Here is a 10,531-nt window from a genome sequence, read left to right on the forward strand (position 1 = left end):
TCTGTGATGTCCTCACAGTGTGCCTCCATAGTGTCCTACTATGCAACTCTGCAATGTATCCATGGCATGCCTCCACAGTGTACCTGGGCTTGTTCTATGGTGTCCTTGTGGCATGCCTCCATGATGTTTCCACAGCATGTCTCCATGGTGTCCTTTGATGTGCCTCTATAGTGTCCCCACAGCATATCTAAGTGGTGTCCTCACAGCTGCCTTGGTGTGGTCCCTGAGGCAGGTGTCGGCATTGTCTCCTCAGTGGACTTTCCCAGGGTCTCTGCAATGTGTCTTTGCATTGTCCCTTCAATTTGCCTCCTCAGTTTCTTCACAGTGAGCCTCCTCAGTGTCCCTATGACTTGACTCAGCAAAGTACTTATAACTGGCCTCCACAGGGTTTCCACAGCATACCTAGGTGCTGTCCCCATGTTTTGCCTCTGCAGAGTCCTTGTGGTGTGCCTCTACATTGTACCTGCAGTGTGCCTCTATGGAGTCTCTGTGGTGTGCCTCCACACTGTCCCCAAGGTGTGTCCCTGTGGTGTTTCTGCAGCATGCCTCCACAGTGTCCTTGCAATGTGCTTTCATGATGTCACTGTGGCATGCCTCCATGGTGTCCCCATGATGTGCCTCCATGGTATCCCCAAAGTATGCCTTAGTGGGGTTCCCATGGCATGCCTTTGCAGTGTCCCACAGTGTGCCTTTGTGATGTCCTCACAATGTGCCTCTGCAGTGTTGCCATGGTGTGCCTTCATGGTATCACTGTGGCAAACTTCTGTGTTGTTCCCATGGCATGGCTCCACAGTGTCCTCATGGCATGCCTCCACAGTATCCCATGGTATGCCTCCTCAGTGTCCTTGTGGTATGCCTCTGTGATGTCCCTGGGGCATGCCTGGGCAGTTTCCTTATGGTGTGGCTTCATGTGGTCCCCACAACTGCTCTTAGCAGTGTCCCTATAGTGAGCCTCCCCATTGTCCCCACAATGTGCCTCCATGTTGTTCCTGCAGGTTTCATGGTGTCCCTGTGTTTAGCCACCAAGGCATGCCTTCTGTGGGATTCTCATGACATGCCTCTGCATTTTCCCGTGGCATACCTCCACAGTGTCCCAGCAGTGTGCCTCTGTAGTGTCACCATGGTGTACCTCCATGGTGTCACCATGGTATGCCTCCACGGTATAGACACAGCATGTCTCCATATTGTCCCTGCAGTGTGCCTATGTCTTATCCCTGTGGTGTTCCTCCACAGTGTCCTCAGGCCATGCTGTCATGGTGTCCTACAGTGTGCCTGTGTGGTGTCCTCATGATGTGCCTTCACAATCTCTTCACGGCATGCCTCCATGGTGTTCCATGGCATGCTTTCTTAGTGTCATCACAGTATGCCTTTGCAAAGTCCTCACAGCATGCCTCTGCAGTATCCTATGATGTATCTCTGTGGTGACCCCACACAGCATGGCTCTGTGGTGTCCCTGTGGCATACTTCCACATCGTCCCTGTGGAAGGCCTTGGCAGTGTCCCTGTGGTGGATCTCCCTAATATCCCCACAATGTGTCATCACAGAGTACCCATGTCATGCCTCCATGGTGTGCCCAGACATGTCTCCATGATTACTTTGCAGCATGCCTTTGTGGTGTTCCCATGATATGCCTCCACAGTGTCCTATGATGTGCCTCTGTGGTGTCTTCACATCATGCCTTGGTGCTGTCCCTGAGGTAGGCCCCAGTAGTATCCCCATGGCAGACTTCGCCAGTGTACCCGCAATGTGCCTTTGCATTGTCCCTGTGGTTTGCCTCTTCAGTGTCTTCGCAGAGAGCCTCCTCAGGGTCCCCGCAGCTTACCTCAGCAATGTACTTGCAATTGACTTCTGCAGGGTTAATGCAAAGTGCCTAAGCACTGTCCCTACGTCATGCCTCCATGCATCTGCAATGTACCCATGGTGTGACTCCATGGTGTTTCCATGGCACGCCTTTGCTGTGTCCCATGGTTTGCCTCTGTAGTGTCCTCACAAGGTGTCTCCACAGTGTCCCTGCGGCTTGCCTTGGCATGTTCCTTGCAGTGTACTTTGGTAGTGTCCCCATGGTGGGCCTCCCCAGTGTCCCTGCAATGTGTGCCTTCGTGTTGTTCCCTTGGCTTGCCTTCTTGTCTCCAAATGAGCCTTCTCAGTGTCCCAGCAGTGTGCCTCAGCAATGTCTTCTCAACAGGCCTCCACAGTATTTCTGCCCTATCCTTCCACAGTCCCTGCCGTGTGCCTTCGTGGTGTCCTCATAGTGTGCCTTCATGGTGTCCCCACAGTGTCCCCTTGGTGAGCCTCAGCAGCGTCTCTGCTGTGTGCCTCAGCATGGTCACCTTGGTGGACCTCAGCAGTGTCTTAGTGGTGGACCTCTTCAGTGTCATTGCGAAGTACCTCCACATTACCTTCATGGCTTGCCTCCTCAGTGTCCCCATGGCATGCTTTTGCAAAGTCCCCATGGCATACTTCCATCATGTCCCTGCAGCATGTCTCCATGTTATCCTCATGATGGGCCTCGGGGTGGTCCTTGTGATGGGCCTCGGCAGTGTTTCCACAATGGACCACCCCAGTGTCCCCACAATGTGCCTCCTTGTTGTCTCCATGGCTTGCCTCCTCAATGTTTCCATGATGAGCTTCCTCAGCTTCCCACAGCATGCCTCAGCAATGTCTCTGCAACTGGCCTTTGCAAGGTTTCCACAGCATGCCTCCACAGTGTCCCTGTGGCATGCCTCTGTGGTGCCCTATGTCATGCCTCCATGGTGTTTCTATGACATTTCTTGGTATGTTCCTCGTGGCAGGCTCTGGTAATGTCCTTACGGCAGACCTCCCCAGTATCCCTGCAACAGGCCTCCACGTTGTCCCCATAGCTTGCCTTCGTGATTTGTTGGGAGTGGATGTGATGTGGGGAGCAGATGAGCACTGTCACTGTAGCAGGCCTTGAGTAAAGGCCCCAAGCAAAGGCAAGGTCTCGTTTAATGGCCCCAGACTTGTAGGCAAGGCCTCACTTGGAAGCTCTGCATCCTAGCCAAAGGCAGGCTGTGTGGGATGCAGCCTGCTATATGAAACGGTGTCTCAGATGCCCACACATTCAGGTACACATAGTACAGATAAAGCCTTGGCTATAGCAAGGTAACTGTGGAACAGCTTGCCTTTTAGGTAGCAGCATAATTCCATTATGGCCCCCTCAAAGATCTTGCATCCCTTTCAACTTCTCTTGTGCTTGATTATAAAATAAACGTGCTGCGCTAGTTTGAGGTCACTTCTCCTATATCAGTAGCACAGATATTGACCTGCTGATAGGCCTGTAGAATATAATTCAGTTAGCCAGACTCGGTGGCTCAGTAATCCCCACCTTTGGGAGGCTGAGGTGAGGTGAGTGGATTGCCTGAGCCTGCGGGTTCGAGACCTGCCTGGGCAGGCGAGACCTCATCTCTACAATAAATCAAAAAATCAGCTGGGCGTGGTAGCACGCCCTGGTAATTCTGGCTACTTGGAAGGCTGAGGCGGAAGGATTGCCAGAGCCCAGCAGATCGGAGCTGTGGTGGCCGGGAGCGGCCACTGCACTCCAGTCTGGGCGACCGAGTGAGACTCCAACTCAAAAAAAAAAAAAAAAATCTATGCTTCTGGCAAGAGGCTGCCCAGTTAAAGTTCTCAGTTAGAGGAATTTTTAAACTTTGTGCAGGAAACATGCCCTTGGTTCCCTGCTCAAGGGACAGTTAATTTGAATACTTGGAATAATGTCGGTAAACAGTTTAGGGGATGTTACATGGCAGAAGGCCCTGATAAGTTTCCTATCTCTACGTTAACTGTGTGGTCTTTGATCCGAGATTGCCTCAACCCACAGTGAAAGGATGCTCAGGTACCATTAGACACCATGGCAAATAAGCTGCCTCAGTCTGCACCACCATCCCCTCCAACTAAGGCTCGCCACCGCCACCTGAGGCTCCCGTAAAAAATAGGTGTGAGCCAAATACAGGGTCTGAAACAGACCAAGGAGTCCATGACTCCAATGATGACTTGGATCTTAAAGAACTTTTCAAATTAACCTTGGGTGCCTGGTCTAAGCTAAAGGCGACCCTGCCACAGTCTGTGGTGTCTCTACTGCAACATTGTTTACAAAAGGCTTACGAAGAGGAAGAGGATATAACTGGCTTTCATTTGTACCTGGTGGTTGAACAGTCTTATCCAAACAACCCAGGACAGGGAATTTGAGCATTTCAGATATTTTCTTTTAAAGTTCGGAAAGTTTAAAGGGTGCCATATCTATGTATGGTCCCACTTCTCCTTTTGTTTCTAGCTTGCTTGGTAATATTGCTACTGATGCTATTCCTCAAGATTGGCAGACTTTACCCAAGGTTTGTTTGAGTCTCAGAGATTATTTATTATGGAAATCTGATTGGTATAATAGGAGCTATGAACAGGCAGAGAGAAACTGGGTTCATAATGTTGCCATCCCATTCGATATGTTGGTGGGCAAGGTGCCTATGATGGCGTTCAACAACAACTGAATTATATTCTACAGGCCTATCAGCAGGTCAATATCTGTGCTACTCAAGGTTGGCAAAAGTTGTTGACTAAAGGAGAAAGATTCCAAGACTTTAGCAAAATTAGAGAGGGGCCCAAAGAGCCCTATTCTGGCTTTGCAGCATGTCTATACCAGGCAACCAGAAGAGTCATTGAGGACCACGAAGCAGGGACTCTCATAGTTAAGCAACTTGCCTTTAAGAATGCTAACAAGATATGTCAGCAAGCAATTTGGCCATATAGAGCCAAAGGAACTGTTTCTGACTTTATCCACTTGTGTACAGATATAGGGTCCTCCTATATTCATGGAGCAGCCCCAGCTACAGCTCTCAAAGAGATGCTTGGTCCCAAGAAAGCCAATTCTAAATCTAAACAAACATGTTTTGCCTGTGCCCAACCAGGACACTTTGCTAGACAGTGTAATCAGCCCCCACTTGTTTAAAACGCTCATCTCCCAGAAGGAACATCAACCCCATGCCAACCTGGGATTTACCCCCGATGTAAAAGAGGGAAACATTGGGCTTATGAGTGTCGATCCAAAACAGGTGTAAATGATTGAGTGCTTTCCCCACAGGAGGGAAATGGACTGCGGGTCCTGCCCCGGCCCCGTCAAACAGTGGGGGCCCTCTCCTTGACTCTCCCTCAGCCCACCCCCTTGAATCAGAGTACAAGCTTACCATTGAGGACCTCTTCCAGGCCACCACAGGAAGTGCAGGACTGGATCTCTGTCCCACCTGTACTCTGTACTGACACCAGAAATGGGATCTCAGGCCATTCCCACTGGAGTGTATGAGCCTATCCCTGTGGGTAATGTTGGGTTAATTTTGGGGCATAGCAGCCTCACCTTAAAGGGATTCCAAGTACTCCCAGGAATTATAGGTGAGGACTATATGGGTCAAATTAAAGTAATGACTCAAACTACTAATGCCATTATACAAATACTTCCTGAAACAAGAATTGCTCAATTAGTGCTCCCTCCAGTTAATAATAAGGGGCATGTGCTCAGTCACTACCCTTGAGGCGAAGGAGGGTTTGGATCTACTGACCACGTGTATTGGTCTCAATTGATAGGACAGGGATGCCCTGAACTTAGCTTAAAAATAAATGGTAAGCCCTTCAAGGGCATCATAGACACTGGGTCGGATGTTTCTGTCATTGCCACTAACCATTGACTAAGAGACTGGCCCCTTAATAAGGCATCTGCTGACCTGATGGGTATTGGTCAAATCCATTCCCCTGATCAAAGTGCTGAACTTTTAAAATGGGAAGATGGGGAAGGTGCGTCAGGATTCTTTCAACCATATGTCCTTTCTGGCCTTCCTGTAAATCTCAGGGGTCATGACATTTTGGCAAATATGGGTCTTTTGCTACTTAGCCCTGGGTCAGCTGTCACTCACCAAATGTTAAATCAAGGGTTTAACCCTACAATGGGCCTAGGAAAGTATCAACAAGGAATGTCTGCCCTCCCATCGAGGCTACTCCCAGGCCAAAATGACAAGGTCTGGGGTACTCCTCTCAACAGCCTTTTTAGAGGGGACCTTGATCCCTTCTCCAATCCAGATCACTGCCAAAATTACTTGGCTCAATACCAGTCCTGTTTGGGTTGATCAATGGCCCCTAACTGGAGAAAAACTCCAAGCTGTTAATGTCCTTGTTCGGGGACAGCTTACAGTGGGGCACACAAAACCTACTCTCAGTGCTTGAAATAGTCCTATTTTTGTAATAAATAATCCTCCAGCAGATGGAGACTACTGCAAGATCTTTGAGCAGTCAACAAAACTATGGAATCTATGAGACACCTACAGCTGGGGCTTCCTTTCCCTACTGTTATCCCATGGAATTGCCATCTAATAGTATTAGATTTAAAAGACTGTTTCTTTATCATTCCTCTCCATCCAGATGATTGCCATCGTTTTGCCTTTAGTGTTCCTTCACTTAACCACAAAACTCCTGTGCAGCGATATTGCTGGTGGGTTCTGCCCCAAAGTCTGACTAATATAGTCCTACTATGTGCCAGGAATATGTGGCAAGAGTCATCAAATCTACTAGAGAGACTTATTTTACAGCTTATATCATCCACATAATGGATGATATTCTTGTGACCCATGAAAACCAGGAAGAATTACGTATAGTATTTGCCTACCTACAAGCTGCCCTTTCCAGTAATGGCCTGATAGTGGCCCCAGAAAAGACCTAAAGGGTTACGCCCTTTTCATATTTGGACCACATTATAGAAGGATGTAAAATATGCCCTCAAAAAACTTAAAATCGTAGCAGAGCCATTGTGCACCCTGTATGACTTCCAAAAACTTCTAGGTGATATTAATTGGTTCTGTAGTTCCCTTGGACTCACCACTAAAGAGCTTGGGCCACTATTTTAAATTCTCCATGAGAACTCTTCACCAATCTCCCCATGATAACTTATGCCTGCAACTGCTATGGCCCTCCAGAAGGTAGAAGCAGTTATTTGTTTGACTCAGCTTACCCGAATTGACCCTGCCATGCCTGTACAACTTTTAGTCCTTCCTAACCCTCATACACCTAGGGTTATTATGGCAACAAAATGGAATTTTGGAGTGGTTACATTTGGGCCATATACCCTCTAACTCGTTATCCCCTTTTCATGACCTAGTGGCTCAAATTATTGCCAAAGGTTGTTTCCATTTGTGACAGTTAGTGGGCTCAGAACCTCAAGTCATTGTCGTACCATACATGATCTCCTAGCAATCCTGGATATGGCAAAACCCTACCACTTGGCAACTTTCTCTTGCTAATTTCCCTGTCCTCCTTGATAATCATTATCCTCAACATAGATTGGTGCAGTTCATTGGCACCACATCCTTCATTTTTCCCACCATGATCAAGACTTCCCCCATTCCTGCAGCATTAACTGTTTTCACAGATGGCTCTAGCAATAGCAAGGCAGGATATTACAGTAAGATGGGCTCCTCTGTTCAACAAACCATTCATACATCTGCCCAGAGAGTGGAAATCCAGGCACTTATTTTGACCTTGGCACATTTTGTTGATAGGCCACTAAATGTTTATAGTGACAGTGCTTACACAGTGGGTATTGCTCAGGTGATTTAAACAGCTACAATTGGCCACACCAACTCTGAAACAATATTTCACTTGTTCTGGATAATTCAGACTCGCCAATTTCCTTGTTTTGTGGGCCATGTTTGTGCCCATTCAGGATTCCCTGGCTGCTTAGCTTTAAGTAATCAAGCTACAGGTCATTTGATAGCGACCACACAGCCTATAATTTCTTATGCTGCTGCACAAGCCTCTCATGCCATGCATTATCAAAATGCTTCAAGCCTACGAAAAGAATTCCACCTTACTAGAGAACAAGCCCATCAAGTTGTACGCCAATGTCCCGACTGTGTTATTCATTTCCCTGTGTAGCTCAACAGGGGTTAACCCCCGAGAACTGAGACCCAATGTTATAGCAAATGGATGTTACCCATGTCCCAAGCTTTGGTAAATTACAATGAGTCCATGTAATTATAGATACCTTTTCTTGTTTTGTTTTCGCCATGCCCGCATGGGAGAAAATGCTAAACAGGTAATCTCTTGGTGTTTGACAGCCTTTGCTTTCCTCGGTAGGCCTGCCAGTATTAAAACTAATAATGGCCTGGCTTACACTAGTGCTGCCTTTACACGTTTCTGTCAATCTTATTCTATCACTCATATTACAGGAATTCCTTATAATGGTCAAGGACAAGCCATCATTGAGCATGCCAAACAAACTTTAAAAAGACAACCATCAAAACAAAAAGGGAGAGATAGGTATTATCGTTCGCCCCATAACCAATTAGATCATGCATTATTTACAATTAATTTTTTGAAATGTGATGAACATGGCCAGATGCCTGCAGATAGGCATCAGGCCTCTAATCCTGGACATCCTATGGGTCTGGTAAAATGGAAGGACCTCCACAGTAACCAATGGAGGGGACCCAATCCTGTGCTAATGTGGGGCAGAGGATTTTGTTGTGTTTTTCCAGATGGAGCTGATAAACCTATTTGGCTTCCAGAGAGAGTCATCTGACATGTTGATGGACTCGACAGAAAGACTGGAACCCAGATTTAAGAAACTGAGGATCTCCCCACCAGTCCCAGGGCAGCAGCCCAGCCAGAAGGAACCAGAGAGTACCCCAATGACAAGACAGAGACTCTGATGTCCTGTGGCTACTACCAAAAGAGCATCTCCACCCACCATGGAGCCATTTGAAATGCCTGACTCAAAGAGCTCAACAGATGGTTGAGGAGAACAGGGGGCCAAGTTCCCCCCAAGCTTTGTTCACGACCATGATAGCCATTGTTGTTTGCCAGTCGGATGCAGAATCCTCCAATGCCAGTTCAGATCCACTGCAGTAGCTGTCCATCACCTGCATTTAGAAAATAAAAAAGGGGGGAGATGTCAGTAGCAGATATGGTGTGGGGAACAGATGAGCACTGTCACTGTAGCAGGCCTTGAGTAAAGGCCTCAAGCGAAGGCAAGGTCTCACTTAATGGCCCCAGGCTCGTAGACAAGGTGTTGCTTGGGAGATCTGCATCCTAGCCAAAGGCAGGCTGCTACACGAAATGGTGTCTCAGATGCTCACACATCCGGTGCACATAGTACAGATAAAGCCTTAGCTACAACAAGATAACTGCGGAACAACTCGTCTTTTAGGTAGCAACATAATTCTGTTATGGCTCCCTCACAGACGTTGAATCCCTTCCAACTTCCCTTGTGCTTGATAATAAAAGAAACATGCTGAGCTAGTTTTTCCACCAGAGGAAAGTGTCCCACCTGGCCCCAGCTTTTCTTTATGTCTTTGTGTCCGTGTCTTTCTTAAACTCTCGCTACTCTCTCTTGGGACCCTCAAGGCAGTCGCATGGGCTACAGCAGTGGTGTCTCAGAAATAAGCCTCCTGAATGTCCCTGTGGTGTGCCTCAGCAATGTCCTTACAACTGGTCTTCACGGGGTTTCCACCCCATGCCTCCGTGGTATTCCTGCAGAGTGCCTCTGTGGTGTCCCCGTGGTGTGCCTCTACAGTGTCTCCACAGCATGCCTCATCATGGTCCCTGCTGCAGGCCTCAGCAATGTCTGTACAGCAGGCCTCCCCAATGTCCCTGCAAAGTGAGTTACCTCCTCAGCAATGGACTTGCAACTGACCTCTGCTGGGTTTCCAAGTTATGCCTCTGCAGTGTATCCATGGTGTGCCTCCACGGTGTCCCTGCAGTGGGCCTCCATGTCATCCCTGTGATGGGCCTTGGCAGTGTTTCCTCAGTGGGTCCCCCAGTGTCATTGCAATGTATCTTCATGTTGTTCCCATAGCTTGCCTCTTCAGTGTCTCCACGGCGAACTTCTTCCATGTTCCTGCAAGCATGCCTCAGCAATGTTCCCACAACTAGCCTTCACAGGGCTTCCACGGTGTGCCTCTGTGGTGTCCCTATGATATGCTCCATGGTGTCCTGTGGCATGCTTCTGTGGTGTCCCCACAGCGTGCCTATGCAGTGTCCCCACAGCATTCCTCCACAGTGTCCTTGTGGCCTGCCTCTGCATTGTCCTCAGGACTACCTTGGTTGTGTCTCAGTGGCATATATCTATGATGTCCCCCTGGCATGACTCTATGGTGTTCCTGGGTCTGCCTCTGTGGTGTACACACAGTGTACCTCCATGGTGTCCCTGCGGTGTGCCTTAGTGGTGTCCTTGCACTATGTCCACTATGTTTTCCCAGGCCTGCCTCCATGATATTTCTGTGGCGTACCTCTGTGGCGTCACCTTGGTGTGACTGTTGTGTTCCTAGGCCTGCCACTGCAGTGTAACGATGGTGTACCTCCACAGTTTCCCCATGACCTGCCCCCATGTATCTATGAAGTTTGCCCTCTAGGTGTCCTTGTGGCATGCCTCCAGGATTTTACTGGTCCTACATAAATGGTGTCCTTGTAGTGTGCCTCCTTGGTGTCCCTGAGCTTGCTTCCACGGTGTTTCTGCAGTGTGCCTCCACAGTGTCCTTGA

The sequence above is a fragment of the Carlito syrichta genome, unplaced genomic scaffold (genome assembly GCF_000164805.1).
Source record: "Carlito syrichta isolate Samal-C Ts95f unplaced genomic scaffold, Tarsius_syrichta-2.0.1 Scaffold302455, whole genome shotgun sequence".
Classification (NCBI taxonomy): Eukaryota; Metazoa; Chordata; class Mammalia; order Primates; family Tarsiidae; genus Carlito; species Carlito syrichta.